We start from the raw sequence: 9,679 nt of genomic DNA on the forward strand, positions 1-9,679 counted from the left end.
GGGGCATATTTAATTCTTTAAGAAACTGTGAGACACCTGACCAGGCGGTAGCGCAGTGGGCAGAGCGTCGGACTGGGATGCAGAGGACCCAGGTTCGAGACCCCAAGGTCACCGGCTTGAGCGTGGGCTCATCTGGTTTGAGCAAAGCCCACCAGCTTGGACCTGGGTCTCTGGCTCAAGCAAGGGGTCACTCGGTCTGCTGTAGCCCCGTGGTCAGGGTACATGTGAGGAAGCAATCAATGAACAACTAAGGTGTCGCAGCGAAAGACTAATGATTGATGTTTCTCATCTCTCTCCGTTCCTGTCTGTCTGTCCCTATCTATCCCTCTCTCTGATTCTCTTTCTGTCTCTGTAAAAAAAAAAAAAAAAAAAAAAAAAAAAAAAAAAAAAAAAGAAAGAAAAGAAACTGTGAGACTTTCCCAAAGTAATGGTATCGTTTTCTATTCCCTTCAGCAATATATGAGAGTTTCAGTTCTCTACATTTTCACCAACACTTTATATGGTCAGTTTTCCTCATTGTAGTCATTTTAGTGCATGTGTAGTGGTATCTCATTGTGATTTTAATTTGCATTTTCCTAATGGTTACAAGTCCTTTATGAGATGTATTTTCTTAGTCTGTGGCTTGTCTTTTATTTTTTTTAACAGTGTCTTTCAAGGAGTAGAAGCTTGTAATTTTGATGAAATCCAATTTATTTTTATGGATGGACTTCTAGAATAGCAGAGTAAGGAGCTCAGTAGACCTCCTCAGCAAACGATTTGGTACAAATCATCTTTTTTTTTTTTTTAACTTTTATAGGTATTTTATTTGCTGCTGCCAGTGTATATAAAATAATTACCCTTGTGAAACAGAAATTCGTGAAAATTCAGAGAGGTAGATGTTAAGGACTGACAGAAGCAGAAGTTTTGTGTAGTATGGCACGTGTTACAGGAATAAGCTTTTTGTACAGGCTTCATATTTCGGTCTCTTTGAATATTCTCCAGCCATGAAAAGTGGTTTAGAACACCTTCAAAGATTAATTTCACTACAAAAAAGAACAGACTTTCTGAGGTCTGAAAGGATTTGTACTTGAAGATACTCCAGTCAGCAGGAGGTCATGTTGTGCATTCTGCAGACAGAATTGTTTCAAATCTGCAGCTGCCTGGGAAACCTTCACGTGGTTGAGCCCCGCCTCCAGCCGGAGCTGTTGAACTACTTTCTTCATAGCGGTGACACTGGAGGAACCAGACATGGTGCACGCGAGAGTCGGGCAGATTTGTTGGTAGTGGGTCGGTGGATGGCCCAAATCATCTTTTAAAAAGTCTCTGGGAATTGTTCTAAGTGCATACTACAAATAAAAAAACATTCATTCAAGAAAAATCTATCTTTGGAAGACAGGGCTTCTACCCAGAGCTCCCAATCTGGGGTCACAGTTTAACCCCGGGAGGGGCAGGCTGCCAGTGTTCTCACCCCGCCCCCAGTGCCTTGTTGCAAAAGTTGTATAGTAGACAAGCCTAGTAGGGAGGACTGGGTCTTCTCCCACTCGGCCTTCATTCATAGAAACTGGATCACTCATACATTGCTGGAGTGAATGTGAAATTGTACAGCACTTTGGGAATTGGTTTGGCAGTTTCTTAAAAATCTAAACATGCAACTACTGTACAACCCAACAATTGCAATCCTGGGCATGTATCCCAGAGAAATGAAGACATATGTTTAAATTGAAACCTGAACAAGTGTTTATAGAAGCTTTATTTATAATAGCTCAAACTGGAAACAACCCAAGTGTCCTTCAGTACGTGAATGTTTAAACAAACTGGTACATCCATATGGTGGAAGACTCCTCAGGAATAAAAAGAAACAAACTATTGGTCATGCCAACAACCTGGATAAATCTCCAGGTCATTATGCTAAGCGGAAAAAACAATCTCAAAAGGTTATATACTGTATTATTTCATTTATATAACCTTTTGGTGTATGTGTGTATGAGAGGGGGGGGGACAAACAGACAGGAAGGGAGAGAGATGAGAAACATGAACTCATAGTTGCAGTACCTTAATTGTTCATTGATTGCTTTCTTATATGTGCCATGACCAGGGGGCTCCAGCCAAGCCAGTGACATTGAGCTTCAAGATAGCGACCTTTGGGCTCAAGCCAGTGACCATGAGGTCATGTCTATGATCCCATGCTCAAGCCAGCAACCCCACGCTCAAGCTGGTGGGTCCACACTCAAGCCAGCAACCTTGGGTTTCAAACCTGGGTCCTCAGCATCCCCGTTGGATGCTCTGTCCGCTGTGTCACTGCCTGGTCAGGCTACATAACATTCTTTTTTTTTTTTAATTAAATTATTTATTTATTTATTCATTTTAGAGAGGAGAGGGAGAGAGAGAGACAGAGAGAGAGAGGAGAGACAGAGAGAGAGAAGGGGGGGAGGAGCTGGAAGCATCAACTCCCATATGTGCCTTGACCAGGCAAGCCCAGGGTTTCGAACCGGCGACCTCAGCATTTCCAGGTTGATGCTTTATCTACTGCGCCACCACAGGTCTACATAACATTCTTAAAATGACAAAATTGTAGGAGTGAAGAACAGTTAGTGGTTGCCAGGGGTAAGAAGAGGTGAGGGTGGAAGAGAAGTAGGTGTGGCTATAAAAAGGAACTGGAGGGATTTTGTGGTGATGTAAAAGTTGTGTATCTTCACTGTATCAAGTCAGTATCCTAGTTGTGATATTGTACTATAATTTTGTTACATTACCACGGGGAAAACTGAGTAAAGGATACATAGACATTGTATTATTTCTTAAAGCTATAGTTAAAGCTACAATTACCTCACAATGAAAAGCTTACTTTAAAAAATATTGGAAAGGCCTGACCAGGTGGTGGCGCAGTGGATAGAACGTCGGACTGGGATGCGGAAGGACCCAGGTTCGAGACCCCGAGGTTGCCAGCTTGAGCGCGGGCTCATCTGGCTTGAGCAAAGAGCTCACCAACTTAGACCCAAGGTCGCTGGCTCCAGCAGGGGGTTACTTGGTCTGCTGAAGGCCCGCGGTCAAGGCACATGTGAGAAAGCAATCAATGAACAACTAAGAAGTCGCAACGAAAAACTGATGATTGATGCTTCTCATCTCTCTCCGTTCCTGTCTGTCTGTCCCTGTCTATCTCTGCCTCTGTAAAAAAAAAAAAAAATATTGGAAAGGATTTGAATAGACATTTGTCTAAATAAAATATACAGATAGATAATAAACACATGAAAAATGCTTAACATCATGAGTCATTAGGGAACTGCAAATCAAAACCACAATGAGATAGGCTAGCTATAACAAGTGTCAGGGAGGATGCAGAGACATTGGAAGCCTTATATTTATACATTGCTGGTGGGACTATAAAATGGTGTAGTTGCTTTTAAAAGCAGTTTGGCAGTTCTTCAAAATCAAAACAGAGTTATCATATGACCTAGTAATTCTATTCCTAGGTATATACCCAAGAGAAGTAAAAATATACATTCATCAAAAACTATTTTTTCATCAATAAAAAGGAATAACTAATAAATACCATAACATGGATGAACCTTGCAAATACTCTTAGTAAAAGACGCTAGTAACAAAAGACCACACATTACATTTATAATAATTATATTTGTATAACATGTCCAGAATAGGCAAATCTCAAGACAAAGTAGATCAGTAACTATATTTAGATCACAACTATAATTGGTTCACAATAACTATATTTTGCTTTCAAGAATGTTCTTAGCTTCTAATACTCAAATGCCACTACATTCATTTAGAAAGTCGTCACTTGAATTTCCCGTATGATGTCTTCAAAGTTTTATGTTCAGTTTCTACATATATGATTCAACTTTTACGTATTTTCTATTTTACTATTTTGTTCAATTACTGAGCTTTCAGTGGCTTATCCACTTAAGTAAGAATCTTAAGAAAGACTTTTCCAGTAGTCTCAGACTCCAGCTGATGGCTTTAACCCTTCTTGAAAACTCAACAGTTGGCTCCTCTGTTGCTCCCATGGACAAGCATTATTGATCTTGAAAATTTTCTGATGATAATAAGAAAAGATATGATAAAGCCAGTTTCTCAGAGAAAAACATGAACTAAGGTACTCCTGTTACTACAGGCTACCTGAGGTCTGACATTGGCCTGAACCAATGTCCCACCCAAGAGGCCCCAGAACCAACATGCCCAGATGTCCCAATTGAGAACTACTGGGGTAGTGTAAGTAATACAATCTGAAATCCACACTTACAAAAACGAAACAAAACAATCAATACATCAGACCAAGGCTGATGGAATTTAACCTTAAAAAACAGGCAAAAATTTCAGTAATTGGTGAATCTTGCAACTTTCTGCAATCTTGAAATTTTTTCCAAATAAGTTTTTTAAAAGTACAAAAGACAGTTTGAAATAAAGCTTAATTCTCTCTCTCTCTCTCTCTCTCTCTCTCTCTCTCTGCTTTATTGAGATATAATTCACGCCTGACCTGTGGTGGCGCAGTGGGATAAAGCGTTGACCTGGAAATGCTGAGGTCGCCAGTTCGAAACCCTGGGCTTGCCTGGTCAAGGCACATATGGGAGTTGATGCTTCCTGCTCCTCCCCCCCCTTCTCTCTCTGTCTCTCTCCTCTCTCTCTCTCTCCCTTTCTCTCTCCTTTCTAAAGTGAATAAATAAATAATTTTAAAAAAAGATATAATTCACATACCACACTATTTATCCACATTAAGGGTAAAAGCCAGTGTTCTTTAGTAAAGTCATATAGTTGTACAACCATCACTACAATTTAATTTTAGACATTTTCATTCTCTCCAAAAGAAATCCTATACCCGTTAGCTATACAGGTTGCCCTCAAGCATCAGTTTTTCATTGCAACACCTTAGTTGTTCATTGATTGCTTTCTCATATGTGCCTTGATCGCGGGCCTTCAGCAGACCGAGTAACCCCTTGCTCGAGCCAGCGACCTTGAGTCCAAGCTGGTAAGCTTTTGCTCAAAGCAGATGAGCACACGCTCAAGCTGGTGACCTTGGGGTCTCGAACCTGGGTCCTTCCGCATCCCAGTCCGATGCTTTATCCACTGCGCCACCACCTGGTCAGGCTGATTAATGCTTCTTATCTCTCTCCATTCCTGTCTGTCTGTCCCTATCTGTCCCTCTCTCTGACTCTCTCTCTGTCCCTGTAAAAAATAAAAAATAAAATAAAATGGAGACGATGGCATTCATCTTTAAAAATAAAATAAATGAATTATTTTTAAAAAAAGTAAGACCAGAGTGTAGACAATAGGTGTCCCCCCTGGTGAACGTCAGGAAGGGTAGGAGTAGAGGAAGTATGGCAGGAAGGACAGAAAGTCCCCTGATAGCATTATGCTTCTACAAGTTCCCAAGCACAATGTTCTGTCATTTCAGACAAAACTGACCTTTGTCTAAAGAGTTGTTTTTTTTTAAAAGCCAAATATTTTTGATACATTAAGGCCATCTACTTCTTAGAAAACTGAAATCCAAATGAACTATACAGTCATGTGGTTTTATCTACATTCACAACTGTCATTGAATGGATGTTAATGCACTGAACTTGATACAACAAACAAAAGTTGAGGAAAATGAGCAAACCAAACTTGGATAATAATCTATGAGTCTACTTTAACAGAAAGAAAGGGACAAAGTTCTCTCTGAGGTTGAAAATCAGTCCCGTTTTGCCACAGGGAGGCCTATGTTAGCTTTGTCCTATTTCTTTGCAAAACACGGGCAGAATCTGAACCCCTTTTTGGAGACCCAGAGAGTGCATGCCATTTCTTTCACCTGGAGTTTCAAACAACTGACGTGAGCCTCTGCTTTATCCAGACAATGATTTTTTCCCCTAACCTTTCCACAAACTTGTTGGGTTTTCTTTGTGTTTTTTTTTTTTTACCCTCTGGGTGCCACAGAGATTTCCCTGACACAGGTTCCTGTTAGAGGCTCAGGTTTATTAAAGGAACACACATCATTACTGGTTAGCCTGTAGGGTTTATACTGATGACTTTGAGGAGAACTGGCTTCCTCTTATGCTCTGGTCTTGCCTCTCCAGTCTCCTGCTTGCAGGAGCTGGGTCTCCTCTGCACTCAAAGAGCCTAACTTGGAGCCAGGCATACCAGATGTCTATGGCTTTCCAAAACAAAGTGTGTACACATCTATCAGAATGGCTACAACAAAATTAGTGATAACACCAAATGCTGACAAGGTGCAGGAAAACTGAATCACTCATACATTGCCCATGAGAATGTAAACTGGTACAGCCACTCAGGAAAACAGTTTGGCAGTTTCTTTCTTTTTTTTTTTTTTTTTTTGTATTTTTCATAAGCTGGAAACAGGGAGAGACAGACAGACAGACTCCCGCATGCGTCCGACCGGGATCCACCCGGCACGCCCACCAGGGGGCAACACTCTGCCCACCAGGGGGCGACGCTATGTTGCGACCAGAGCCACTCCAGTGCCTGAGGCAGAGGCCACAGAGCCATCCCCAGCGCCCGGGCCATCTTTGCTCCAATGGAGCCTTGGCTGCGGGAGGGGAAGAGAAAGACAGAGAGGAAGGAGAGGGGGAGGGGTGGAGAAGCAAATGGGCGCTTCTCCTGTGTGCCCTGGCCGGGAATCGAACCTGGGACCTCTGCACACCAGGCCGACGCTCTACCACTGAGCCAACCAGCTAGGGCCCAGTTTGGCAGTTTCTTACAAACCTAAACACTCATTTTTTCACATGACCCAGCAATTTCACTTCTTGGATATTTATCCTAGAATAATAAAAACCTATGCTCACAAAACACTTGTAGATGAATGTTTATAGCAGTTTTATTCATAATAGCCAAAAAGCAGAAATAACCCAAATGTTCTTCAACAGGTGAATAGTTAAACAAACTTAGTGCTTCTATATCATAGAATACCATAGAATACTTTATATTACTATGCAGCAATATAAAGGAGTGAACTATTGTCCTGGCCGGTTGGCTCAGTGGTAGAGTGTTGGCCCGGTGAGTAGAAGTCCCAGGTTCGATTCCTGGCCAGGGCACACAGGAGAAGAGCCTATCTACCCCTCCCCCTCTCCTTTATCTCTATCTCTCTCTTCCCCTCCCGCAGCCAAGCCTCCATTGGAGCACAGTTGGCCTGGGTGCTGAGAATGGCTCTATGGCCTCCACCTCAGGCACTGGAATGGCTCCAGTTGCAATGGAGCAATTCCCCAGATGGGCAGAGCATGGCTCCCTAGTGGGCTTGCCAGGTGGATCCTGGTCAGGCACATGCAGGAGTCTGTCTGTCTTCCCCCTCGCTTCTCACTTCAGAAAAATACAAAAAAAAAAAAAGGAGTGAACTATTGATATACAGAACAACTTGGATGGAACTCAAAAATGAAAATTGTAGAAATGGACAACAGATTAGTGGATAGCAGGGGTTAGGGATGTAGGAGGAAGGGGCAGGGTGGAGATAGGTGTGGCTATAAAAAGCAAGGAGAGATCCTTATGCTTATGTAACTGCTCTGTATCTTGACTGTGGTAGTGGATATACAAACTTAATCATATGATTAAGTTGTAAAAACACATACCAATGAGCATGAGATTGGTGGGTTGTATTAGTGTCAATATTCTGGCTGTCCTATTGTTTTTCAAGCTGTTAGCATTGGGAGAAACAGGGTAAACAGTACATGGCGCACTCTATTCTTTCTTACAACTGCTTGTAAATCTACAGTTAATTAAAACTTCAACAGCCATTCATGATAAAAGCTCACAAACTAGGAATAGATGGGGATGTGCTTGGTTTGACAAAGGGCGCCTACAGAAGACCTACAGCTAACATCGCACTTAACAGTGAGAGCTGGAACTCCTTCCTTCTATGATTGAGAACAAGGCAAGGGTGTTCTCGGGTTAGTTACGAGTTTTTAACTATAACCACAATAGCATGATCCAGGAAAAAAAGTTAATGTTTGACTTTATCAGAATTAAAGGTGTCTTCCTTTAAAAAAACCTCTTAAAACAATGACAGGACAAGTCAAAGGCCATTTCGTGAGCGCCTGGTTGGCGACAGGATCTGTGGGAGCCGGCAGAGGGGCGCGAAAGAGCGTCGGAGGGTGTGTGGATTTGAGCCGCTGCGTTTCTTGGATTGTAAGGTTTATGTAGGTAATCTTGGAAACAACAGTAACAAGGCAAGAATTGGAATGAGCTTTTGGCTCCTATGGGCCACTCCGAAGTGTGTGGGTTGCTGTGAACCCTACAAGCTTTGCATTTGTTGAATTGGAAGATCCTCAAATTGCAGACCAGGTGGTCTGAGTGCAAGATGGGAGAACACGATGTGGCTGCCTATAAGAGTGGAACTGTCAAATAGTGAAAAGAAGTCCAAATCATGGCCGGCCTCCCTCTTGGGGTCATCGCCCTTGAGATGATCATCAGAGAAGGAGTCCTTCTCCACCTCCTTGCAGATCCCCAAGGTGGAGAAGCTTCTCCCACAGCCGCAGCTGGAGCAGGCCCCTTCCTACAGATAGAAGAGAGATCCTGGTCTCGGGAGAGAAATCACAAGCCATCCTGATCCTTCTCTAGGCCTCGTAGCCCATTTAGGTCAAATAAAAGGAAATAGAAGACCAGTTTGCAAGAGAAGCGATGTACAAGAAATAACTTCATTTGACAGGAATATGTACAGAAAATTGGCGTTTTGTTTGAGACTTCATGAGCTTGGTGCATTTTAAGGATGTCTTAGCTGTTCATATTTGCTTGTCTTGGAACAGTGACACACATAAAGATTCAATTCTCTGTGGTTTGAATTGGATCATATGAGGCATGTAATATCAAGAATTCTTACTTTACAATGCTCCCTTAAGCAAAATTTATTTTGCTTTGAACTTTAGTCTTGCATGAACTGATATTAAACCTCTTAACTCCTGCCCAGCTAAAGTGTGATGTTTAATATTATGGAAACAAAACTGGCAAAAATTGAAGTTAAGACTTTCTATAGCTGAGAAATAATATGCAGCTGTAGCTGAACAAGCAGTCTTCAAAATCTGCTGTGAACACAAGCTAGCAGGTAAAAATTAAAGCTGCACCCTTAAATTAGATTAGAGGCTTCTTTTTTTTTTTTTTTTTCTTTTTTTTTTAGAGAGAGAGAGAGGGAAAGAGAGAGTGAGAGGGTGATGAGAAGCATCAACTCATAGTTGCAGCACCTTAGTTGTTCATTGATTGCTTTCTCATATGTGCCTTAGCTGGGGCTCCAGCTGAGCCAGTGACACCTTGCTCAAGCTAGTGACCTTTGGGCTCAAGCCAGCGACCATGGGGTCATGTTGATCCCATGCTCAAGCCGGCAACCCTGTACTCAAGCTGGTGAGCCTATGCTCAAGCTGGTGACCTCGGGGTTTCAAACCTGGGTCTCAATGTCCCAGGCCGATGCTCTATTCACTGCTGCACCACCTGGTCAGGCTTTCTCTTCTTTTTTTAAAAAAATCCAACTAGTCTTGCCTGACCTATGGTGGTGCAGTGGATAAAGCATCGACCTTAAATGCTGAGGTTGCCAGTTTGAAACCCTGGGCTTGCCCGGTTAAGGCACATATGGGAGTTGATGCTTCCTGCCCCCCCCCCCCCACATAAGAAATTTATGACCTAAAGCAAAGAAAGGCAAACTAAGTTTTTTGAAACTTCTTAGATTCTACACCAACTGGACAACTTCTGTTTGGTATGAAGACTAGTTGAATTTTTT

General features: G+C 42.2%; 2 pseudogenes; one reads left to right on the forward strand and one right to left on the reverse strand.

The window, feature by feature from the left end:
- Positions 1–771: 771 nt before the first annotated feature.
- On the reverse strand, positions 772–1,273 carry LOC136328714 (guanine nucleotide-binding protein G(I)/G(S)/G(O) subunit gamma-5 pseudogene; annotated as a pseudogene).
- A 2,901-nt stretch (positions 1,274–4,174) lies between these two features.
- Positions 4,175–8,569, forward strand: LOC136329850 (serine/arginine-rich splicing factor 3 pseudogene; annotated as a pseudogene).
- The last annotated feature ends 1,110 nt before the right edge of the window (positions 8,570–9,679 follow it).

Source organism: Saccopteryx bilineata, chromosome 3 (assembly GCF_036850765.1).
Source record: "Saccopteryx bilineata isolate mSacBil1 chromosome 3, mSacBil1_pri_phased_curated, whole genome shotgun sequence".
NCBI classification, from domain to species: domain Eukaryota; kingdom Metazoa; phylum Chordata; class Mammalia; order Chiroptera; family Emballonuridae; genus Saccopteryx; species Saccopteryx bilineata.